This window comes from Ovis canadensis, chromosome 3 (assembly GCF_042477335.2).
Source record: "Ovis canadensis isolate MfBH-ARS-UI-01 breed Bighorn chromosome 3, ARS-UI_OviCan_v2, whole genome shotgun sequence".
NCBI classification, from domain to species: domain Eukaryota; kingdom Metazoa; phylum Chordata; class Mammalia; order Artiodactyla; family Bovidae; genus Ovis; species Ovis canadensis.
Window position 1 is genome coordinate 186,665,437 of NC_091247.1, and position 9,848 is coordinate 186,675,284.

General features: G+C 43.0%; 2 non-coding genes across 2 annotated transcripts; one reads left to right on the plus strand and one right to left on the minus strand.

Annotated features, from left to right (window-relative positions):
• Window positions 1-313: 313 nt before the first annotated feature.
• LOC138438385 (U6 spliceosomal RNA) lies at window positions 314-420 on the minus strand. Its single transcript, XR_011256324.1, has one exon. It is a non-coding gene; the product is annotated as a U6 spliceosomal RNA (small nuclear RNA).
• A 7,982-nt stretch (window positions 421-8,402) lies between these two features.
• On the plus strand, window positions 8,403-8,475 carry TRNAG-UCC (transfer RNA glycine (anticodon UCC)). The gene has a single exon. It is a non-coding gene; the product is annotated as a tRNA-Gly (tRNA).
• The last annotated feature ends 1,373 nt before the right edge of the window (window positions 8,476-9,848 follow it).

Consider the following 9,848-nt stretch of genomic DNA (forward strand, 5'->3'; position numbering starts at 1 on the left):
CTGAGTAATACTCCATTGTGTATATGTACCACACCTTTCTTATCCATTTGTCTGCTGATGAACATCTAGGTTGCTTCCATGTCCTGGCTATTATAAACAGTGCTGCAGTGAACATTGAGGTACACTTGTCTCTTTCAATTCTGGTTTCCTCAGTGTGTATGCCCAGCAGTGGGATTGCTGGGTCATAAGGCAGTTCAATTTCCAGTTTTTTAAGGAATCACCACACTGTTTTCCATAGTGGCTGTACTAGTTTGCATTCCCACCAACAGTGTAAGAGGGTTCCCTTTTCTCCACACCCTCTCCAGCATTTATTAAAAATATGGAATGCATCACAAATTTGCATATCATCCTTGCACAGGGGCCATGCTAATCTTCTCTGTATCGTTCCAATTTTAGTATATGTGCTGCTGAAGCGAGCACTGTAATTCCATTTTTTTTTCAAGATTTTGAATCATTTTACTATCATTATTCTGAATTATTTTTCAAGTAGACTCTCTATCTCCTCCTCTTTTGTTTGGTTTGGTGGTCATTTATCATGTTCCTTTACTTGCTAAGTATTTCTCTGTCTTTTCGTCTTGTTTATATTGCTATGTTTGGGATGGCCTTTCTATATTCTGGCAGTTTGTGTTTCCTCTTTATTGTGGAGGTTCCTCCCTGTGGGTGAGGTTGGATGAGTGGCTTGTCAGGGTTTCCTGGTTAGGGAAGCTTACATTGGTGTTCTGGTGGATGGAGCTGAATTTCTCCTCTCTGGAATGCAATGAAGTGTCCAGTAGTGAGTTTTTAGGTGTCTATAGGTTTGGTGTGACTTTGGGAAACCTGAATATTAAAGCTCAGGGCTATGTTCCTGCATTGCTGGAGAATTTGCATGGTATGTCTAGCTCTGGAACTTGTTGGCTCTTGGGTGGAGCTTGGTTTCAGTGTAGGTATGGAGGCTTTTGGATGAGCTCCTATCGATTAATGTTCCCTGGGGTCAGGAGTTTTCTGGTATTTTCAGGTTTTGGATTTAAGCCTCCTGCCTCAGGTTTTCAGTCTTATTCTTACAGTAGCCTCAAGACTTCTCCATCCATACAGCACGAATGATAAAACATTTAGGTTAATGGAGGAAAGATTCTCACAGTGAGGGAACCCAGAGAGGTTCACAGATTTACATGGAGAAGAGAAGAAGGAGGAGGGAGATAGAGGTGACCAGGAGGAGGAGAGTGGGAATCAAAAGAGGAGAGAGAAATCTAGCCAGTAATCAAATCCCTATGTGCTCTCCACAGCCTGGAACATCCAGAGAGGTTCATGGAGTTACACAGAGAAGAGAAGAGGGGGGAGGGAGATAGAGGTGACCAGGAGGAGAAGAGGGGGGATCAAAAGGAGAGAGACCAATCTAGCCAGTAATCAGTTCCCTAAGTGTTCTCCACAGCCTGGAATACCCAAAGAGATTCACAGAGTTGGGTAGGGAAGAGAGGGGGGAGGGAGGAGAGAGAGGTGACCTAGGGGAGAAAAAGGAGAGTCAAAAGGGTGAGAGGGCAATCAAGCCAGCAATCACATTTCTAAGTAAAAATGCGTACTGAAGATTGGATTCTTAAAGGTACAAAATTTAAAATAAATACCAAAAAGCAAAGATTAAAAATCTAGAGTAGAGGTTAGACTCTCAAAAATACAATATTTAAAAAACAAAACAGAATCACGAAAATTATTTTTAAATATATGAAGTTTGCTTTAAAAATAGGGTCTTTTTTGGCAAGGTAATAGTAGGTTATAAAAATGAAAATTAAAGGAGTAATAAAGGACTTAAAATTTAAAATTTTTTAAAAATGATAATAGTAAAAACATACACAGGAATTTCTCCAGAGCTGTTGTGGGCAGTGTGTGGTCAGTTTAGTTTCAGATAGTTCCTTGTTCCAGCTTATACTTTTTCAAGGCCTTTAGGCTCCTTCCAATGTAGTTGGTGCCAACTACATGTTTTTAATCTGTTGCACCTGTCACTTCAAAAGCAGTTCCTTCTATTTTGGCTTCTTCTGTTTGCAAGTCTCTTTAGTGTCTAATTTCTGTCCTGACACAAGGGGGCGAAGGTGGTCACTTATTTAGGCTCACTTGTTCAGTGATGCTGTGGGGAGGGAGGAACACTGCAAACAAATATCACTGGTGTGTGTGGGGAGTGCTCGCAGTGTCTCGGCCACACTGGGTTTGCCCCCACTCATGGCATGTGTGCTTTCCCAGTCTACACTGCTCAGGCTCCAGGTTGCTCTGCAGGGGGACTGTCTAAAGTGGGCCCTGGGTGGCGTGCACTTCCCGGGTCTAAGCCACTCAGGTTTAGGTTCTCAGGTACTTCACAAAGGCGCAGACTCGGTTGGGCCTGTGTTTTCCGCCTTTCCCAAGTCCGAGCAGCTCAGGTGACCTGATGCTTGGTGAACACACTCTCCCCAGGTGGGGTGGTGAGTCTTATCACCTCCCCCGTCCCAGCTGCTCAGCTTCCTGGCTGCGCAGCGGGAGCACTGTCTCAGGTGTGCCATGTGTCTCCTCTAGGGAGCTCATCTCTGGCTGAGACCCTCCTGGCGGATGTCAACCATCCAGGATCCCAGGAAAACTTGGTTAGCAACTGGGAGCCTGCTCGCAGTTTGGTAGAGGATGCCATCTCTGGGGCTGAGATTGCCCCTTTCCGGCTCTGGCTGTCGCCCGCCTGCCTCTCTGCCTCCAGTGGGGGATGGGCCGGTCCACAGTTGGCTAGCTCTCCTCTGGTATTTGCTCAGTCCTTTGTTCTGTGAGCGGGCTGGCAGTGTCTTAGATTAGAGCTTTTCTCGTGAAAGTTCTATCCCTCCCTCTCTCTCTCTCTCTCTCTCTCGCTCTCTCTCTTCTCTCTCTCTCTCTCTCTGGCTATCCCACAGTTTGGGTTGCTATCTCACTTTAGCTCCCTCAGATTGTCCTCAGTGCATTCAGGCCCAGTCCTTACCCTAAGCAATGCAACCCTCGCCTCCCTGTTCAGCCCCCGCTTGCTGGTGGCAGATGTGAGCATCTGGACTACTTCTCCGCTGGGAGTTGCCATTAGGCATGTAATCTGTGGGCTTTATTTATTTATTTATTATTTATTTTTCCTCCTGGTTATGTTGCCCTCTGAGATTCCAAAACTCCCCACAGGCCCGCTGGTGAGAGGATTTCCTGGTGTTTGGAAACTTCTCTTTCACAACTCCCTCCCTGTGACAGGTCTCCATCCCTAACTCTTTTGTCTCTGTTTTTATCTTTTATATTTTGTCCTACCTCCTTTTGAAGGCTTCCCTGGTGGCTCAGAGGTTAAAGCGTCTGCCTCGAATGCAGGAGACCTGGGTTCGATCCCTGGGTCGGGAAGATCCTCTGGAGAAGGAAATGGCAACCCACTCCAGTATTCTTGCCTGGAGAATCCCCTGGACGGAGGAGCCTGGTAGGCTACAGTCCACGGGGTCGCAAAGAGTCGGACACGACTGAGCAACTTCACCTTCACCTCCTTTTGAAGACAATGGGCTACCTTTCTGCATGCCTGGTGTCCTCTGCTAGCGTTCAGAAGTTGTTCTGTGGAATTTGCTCAGCATTCAAATGATCTTTTGATGAATCTGTCGGGGAGAAAGTGGGCTCCGCATCCTATTCCTCCACCATCTTAGGACCGCCCCCCTCAATAGTCTTAAATAAAGTCTTCCTTGTCTGTTTCATTTGGCAACAGAAGCCACAGTGGTGGGACTGTCCCTCAGAACCTGAAACCCGCCAGAGATTATGGGTTATGCAGAGATTTTTAATGTCACAGAAGCTACTGGTAGGGCCTTTCCTTTAATTTATTGTACTGATTGATTTCTTAAGTTGGCACTATCACTGCACTGTGGGAGTGAATTATTCTACTCAGTCAGATAGTCCTTTGAAACACTGTTGGATCTGATTTGCCAATACTTTATCAATGATTTCATGTCTGCATTTAAAAGTCTGATAAACCTATAGATCTCTTTTTGTGCTAGCTTTATCAAATTTGGGGAACATGGAGAAAAAAAGATAAGTAAAAAAAGCATTGCTTTCACATTTAGATTACAGGGTTAGAAAAGCTGTCAAATATCAAGTATTTTTAAATTGTTACAGTAAAAAAAGGAGAGGACTCTCTTAATGATGCAATCATCTGCTGAAGCTTCATGCTTTCTAAATATTGTGCTGCTTCAAGAAATTTGCTAAGCTTGCTGTTGAATCATTTATGTATACTGACATAATTTTTGAACTATCATCAATTTTCATGAATTATATAATTTAGCCTGAGCAATGTTTCAGAAGCCCTTTGAAACAACTGAATTATTCAAAGAGTCTTAATATGAGCAATAAAAACTAAATGAATATGCTCATGAGCACCAGAGGAATTCAGTTTTTTCTGGGAGGTGAGTTTGAGTTCAGATAAAGCAGGTAAAGCAATCAAGCATTGGTTTTCAGGCTTTTTATTCTGTTGGTAATTTTAGCTGCAAGCCTGTTCTTGATTAGCAGCTGGTCAAATGGCCACTCTAAAAAGGACCTTCATCTTCTTGATCTTAGGTTTTCTCTCTCAAGAGAGGCTTATGTGTTTTCTTCCCACAGTTTAGGAATGTGACAGCTGCACTGAACCTAACTGGGAAGTTTTCCTTCCATCTTTGCCTTTCCTCTGGGATCATGTAAATAACACAGGGATAATCTGTTGCTTAAAAGTAAATTGTCTTAAAAGAACTTGAACACTAAATGAATTTAAGCATTTGAAAGAACTTGTTAAACAATACACTTATAAGTGGTTAATTATTATATATGCTTTTCCTTTTGTTTCTACTATTATTCTGTTTTTCAGTATTTTACAATACTTTTAAGGAGACTTGTTGGTTTCTAAAAAATACTCTTTCTACATGACAGCTGACATTCATCTCCCAAGGATCTATGTCAAAAGAAAAGCTTCCCCTGCCCAGTCCCAACCCTGCCAAGAGATGTGTCTGTCTCCTGGGGCATAATATTAATTTGATATGCTTCTTGACATATTATTTCTTAAAACTTTATTGAAGTATGGTTGATTTACAATGCCAGGTTTAATTTCTGCTGTACATTGAAGTGACTCAGTTATACACCTATATATGTGTAGTGTGTGTGTGTATATATATATATATATGTATATATATATATATTCTTTTCCATTATGTTTTATCACAGAATAAGCATAGTTCCCTGTGCTATACAGTAGGATCTGCTTGTTTGTCCATCCTATAGATAATAGTTTTCATCTGCTAATCCCCAATTCTCAGTTCTTCCTTTCCCCCACCTCTTCCCCTTTGGCAATGTGACATATTATTAAACTGAACATCAAATTAAAACCTACATCAGAAATATACTCATGTTTTTTCTCCCTCATTAGCATTTCTACTTCTTTTTGAATTGGTTTTGGTGTGTGATATTTTACCAGATAATCAGGCTTTTCAACTAGACCTTCCAAATTATGGGCACAAAGTTGCACATAATGTTTCCTTGTACTTGTCAATTTTCTCTTTCTATGACAATATCTACTGTTCTCATTTGTATATTGCACACTTTTTGTCCTCTTTTTTAAAATTAGGCCTAGGCCTGGGCAGCATTAAGTCTTCTGAAACACTCAGAATAAAATTATTGATATCATCTACATAAAAGATATAAGATCATAAATGTCTTTAGTGCCAAAAGTTTTCTAACCCAGAAGCAGAAAAAGACCTCATATAACTTTTTCAGTATTAACGTTTCATCTCTGGTGGGTCATTATCAGGTTCCTTCAGGAAAATTCTTCACATGGAGCCTAAGGTTCCGTGTGTACCAAAGCATCAGGACTTTCTTCTTTTGGTGGGAAGAAAGAGGGGAATTACTCTTACTTCTTCATTCCCCCTCCTTCTTTCCTTCTCACTTTTCTTCCTTCCCTTTTTCTTTCCTTTCTCCTTGTTAAATGTTGCCTCCTTTTCTTCAGGAGGCTGTGCCAAGGGCTTCGTGTCCCTCCAAGTAAAGCTTGCTTATCTCTAACAAGAAGGAATTACCCCACATCTACAAGTTCTTCATTCTAAGTAGCCATCTCAAAATTAGGTTTAAAAATAATTCAGATTTGTGGTTGGAATTGTACCTGCTTGCTGGCTACATATGCATATACTTCTCTTAAAAACTAGAGAAAAGTGAGTGAGTGTATCATTATTCCACATGAGATAAAAGGAACATGTGATTGAACATCATACAGGTCCTGGTGGTAACTTCTTCATCTGGCTATTGCAGGGAATCTCTTGGCCATGGGCAAACCCCACTGGTGTCACTGCTGTCAAAAAGAGAACTGATATAAAGTCAAACTCTAAGACAGCCTCAGAGGTTGAAGAACCCTACCTTCGAGCAAAGGACTGGGAACGGTGCCAGGGTGCCTGGCTTACAACACTGTGTATTCTCTCACAGTCTCTGGCTCAGACCAGATGTGCCTCAGCTGGATTGCCCAGCTCAGGGTCTCTGGCAAGGACACAGGCAAAGTGTCAGCTGAAGCCACAGTCATCTTAAGGTTCAACTGAACCAAGATTCGCTGCCAAGTTCACTCAGTGATAACTGAGGAGATTGTGCCTTGTGTACTCTAGGACCAGGAGCCTCACTACCTTTCTGACTACGGACCAGAGCCTGACACGCTCAGTCTTGTAGCATATGGGCTGTTCCATCAGGCAGTTTGCAACATGGCAGGTGAAGGGCTTAGTTGCTCTGCAGCCTATGGGATCTTCCCAGACCAGGAATCAAACGCATGTCTCCTGTATTGGAGGAGCCACCAGGGAAACCCTTGAGAGAGTATTTTTACTGGCAGCTTCCCATTCGATGATGTATTTCAAACCAAAGATGTCTTGGGGGAATTTCTTAAAAGAAATTTCTATCAATCAAGTACTGGAACATAGATAAAGCTGACTTAAGTTTGTGGGACATTGATGCTTCAGGATATGCTTAGTAATTCAACAAATAATAAAATGAAGTGTACAGTTATAAAAGAGAGAGAGAGAGAAACTGAATAACACCACACACAATACTCATTTTTGCAACTGGCCATGTGGGCACAACTGGTGTTAATAACTTTTCCTTCCATAACTCATTCTCTTTTCCTTGTGCCCAACCAGCACTTCCATACTCCTGGTTCTTTACCTGTCAGAGCAGCTCACATTATCCTTGAAGGTGGTTCTACCTCATTTAGTTCGCTGTAGTTCTGTTCTTACTTTTTCCATTGGGCATACAATGTTATGGAGAAGGAACTAGCAACCTACTCCAGTATTTTTGCCTGGGAAATCCCATGGACAGAGGAGCCTGGTGGGCTACAGTCTATGGAGTAGCAAAGAGTAGGTCACAACCTAGCAACTGAGCATGTAATGTTAAGAGGCGTCACACAAAGGCCTGGATCCTTTCCTTGGTGTAATAGCAATCTTCTCCCTTGAGCATCACAACCAATGACCCCAACAGGACCATGGCTCACTTCTTGCCTGTTGGTTTAGTGATGTGATAAGCCTCAAGTGGGCAGGTGCAGCCTCAGCTTCTGGGACAGCAGAACCTTTGTCTGATGTCCCCTGTTAGAATCATTTCTCCCACAGTAACCTAGATTTCTAAACCAGCAAAGCCCAATATTGCAGAGACAGGAACACAATTTTTGCAAATGGGCCATTAGGAAAGTCTAGTCCCAGTTCTGGCCCTTGTTCCTGGACCAGAATCTTCAGAAAGTCTGAAGACTTCCCTGGCAGTCCAGTGGTTAAGCTTCCATGCTCCCACCGCAGAAAGAACTGAGATCCCACAAGCCCTGCGGAGTAGCCAGGAAAAAAAATCTAGGTCCTCCCCTTTCCCTGATGCTCAGTCCCTTTGTAGAAAGCTAGAAGAAACATTTGCCATATACATGTTGGGCAGTGAGGCAGGGTCCTTCCTTGAAGGGACCCACCCTTCCCTTCAATCAAGGGCCTCTGTTCTAAGAACCTGCCCAATTCTAGGAATTGAATAAGGGGGAAAATCTCCTTAGTGTGGTGACTCAAATCACATCCCTGTCCATTAGGAGTTTTTTCATTCGTACAGATTAAAACTTTCTTAGGTTGCCCAACTACATCACTCCTAAGTACACCATGACCAATTAACTTCTGCTAAAGCCCTCTCGGGTTATACTATTCTTTCACTATTTCAGCTCTGCTTCCCAAGGTGCTAACCACACCCACCTTACAAGTACTTCCTCTTAGCCTCCACAACCCCTGGACTCTATCAAGGCCCTGAATTCAGGGAACCCATTGCAAAGGTGGCATCTCCCACATCGTTCCTGGTCTGCAAAAAGCAACCAGAGTCTTTCAAGGAGGTTGCACTCCTCTCACTGCTGAAGCAGGGATTAACGCACTTCCAAAGGTCTCTATGAACACGTGGTTTGCTTGATAGAAAATGATGCAAACAGTGGGACTTCCCTGGTGGTCCAGTGGCTAAGACTCTGCACTTCCAATGCAGGGGGCCCAAGTTGGATCCCTGGTTAGGGAACTAGATCCCACATGTCAAAACTAAGAGTTTGCATGCCACAACTAAAGATTCCTCATGCTGCAATGAAGATGGAAGATTCTCTGTGTACCACAACTAAGACCTGGGACAGCCAAATAAATAAGTAAATTTTTTAAGGAAAGAGAGAAAGATAGAAAGTGATGCAAAGAGACTAAAGAGAAGGACTTATGGTGATGTTAACAATTTTTCCTGTTAGCTCAGCTGGTAAAGAACCTGCCTGCAATGCAGGAGGATCCCAGTTCAATTCCTGGGTCAGGAAGATGCCCTGGAGAAGGGATAGACTACCTACTCCAGTATTTTTGGGCTTCTCCGGTGGCTCAGCTGGTAAAGAATTCGCTTGCAATGCGGGAGACCTGAGTTTGATCCCTGGATTGCGAAGATCGCGTGGAGGAGGGAACGGCTACCCACTCCAGTATTCTGGCCTGGAGAATTCCATGGACTATACAGTCCATGGGGTCCCAAAGGCTCAGACACAGCTAAGCAACTTTCACTTTCACTCTTTCACACAACAGTCCTTCAGTGAAGCATCTGGTTTCTCATTTCTTCCAACAATAAATCATACCTTCCCTTAGTGTCTCCTGCAGGGATTGTGGGGAGATCACACCTGAAAGATCCAGCTGGCTTGATCAGTTGCCCAGCGCTTGCACATCATCACAAGTTATGCCCTGCTATGAGCTTTCCTAACAACGATGTATTCTGAGCAGACACTCTGCATGTTCATTAGATATTTTTGTCTCGTGCTGCTGAACATCTGCACTGCGGTGCAGCTCCGTGTCCCTGGATGACTGATGGGGAAGAGGCTTCCCCATCTCCAGTAGGCTTTGCCACATCTCATCAGCCCAAAGTATTTCCCCCAGTTTTATTGAGGCATGGTTGATGAATAAAAATTGTATGTATGTACATGGTACTGTGTGATTTCTTCACACAACATGATGATTTAATATACTTTTGCAGTGTGAAATGAACATCACAATCGAGTTAGTTAATACCTCCATCAGCTCACGTGGTAACCATGTTTGAGACCTACTCTCTCAGCAAATTTCAAGCAAACAATGAATATGAGACAGTACAGCCACTATGTTGTAATTTACATCCCCAGAACCTATTCGTCTCATAATTGAAATTTTGTACCTTTTGACCAGCATCTCCCCATTTGTCCCACCCCTAGTTCCTGGCAAACACTATTCTACTCTCTGTTTCTCTGAGTCCTGTTTTTTAGATTCCACATATAAGTGAGATGATACAACATCTGTCTTTCTGTGTCTGGCTCACTTTACTTAGCATAATGTCCTCCAGGTTCAACCATGTTATCACAAATGGCAAGATTTCTTTCTCTTTTTATAGCTGGATAATAC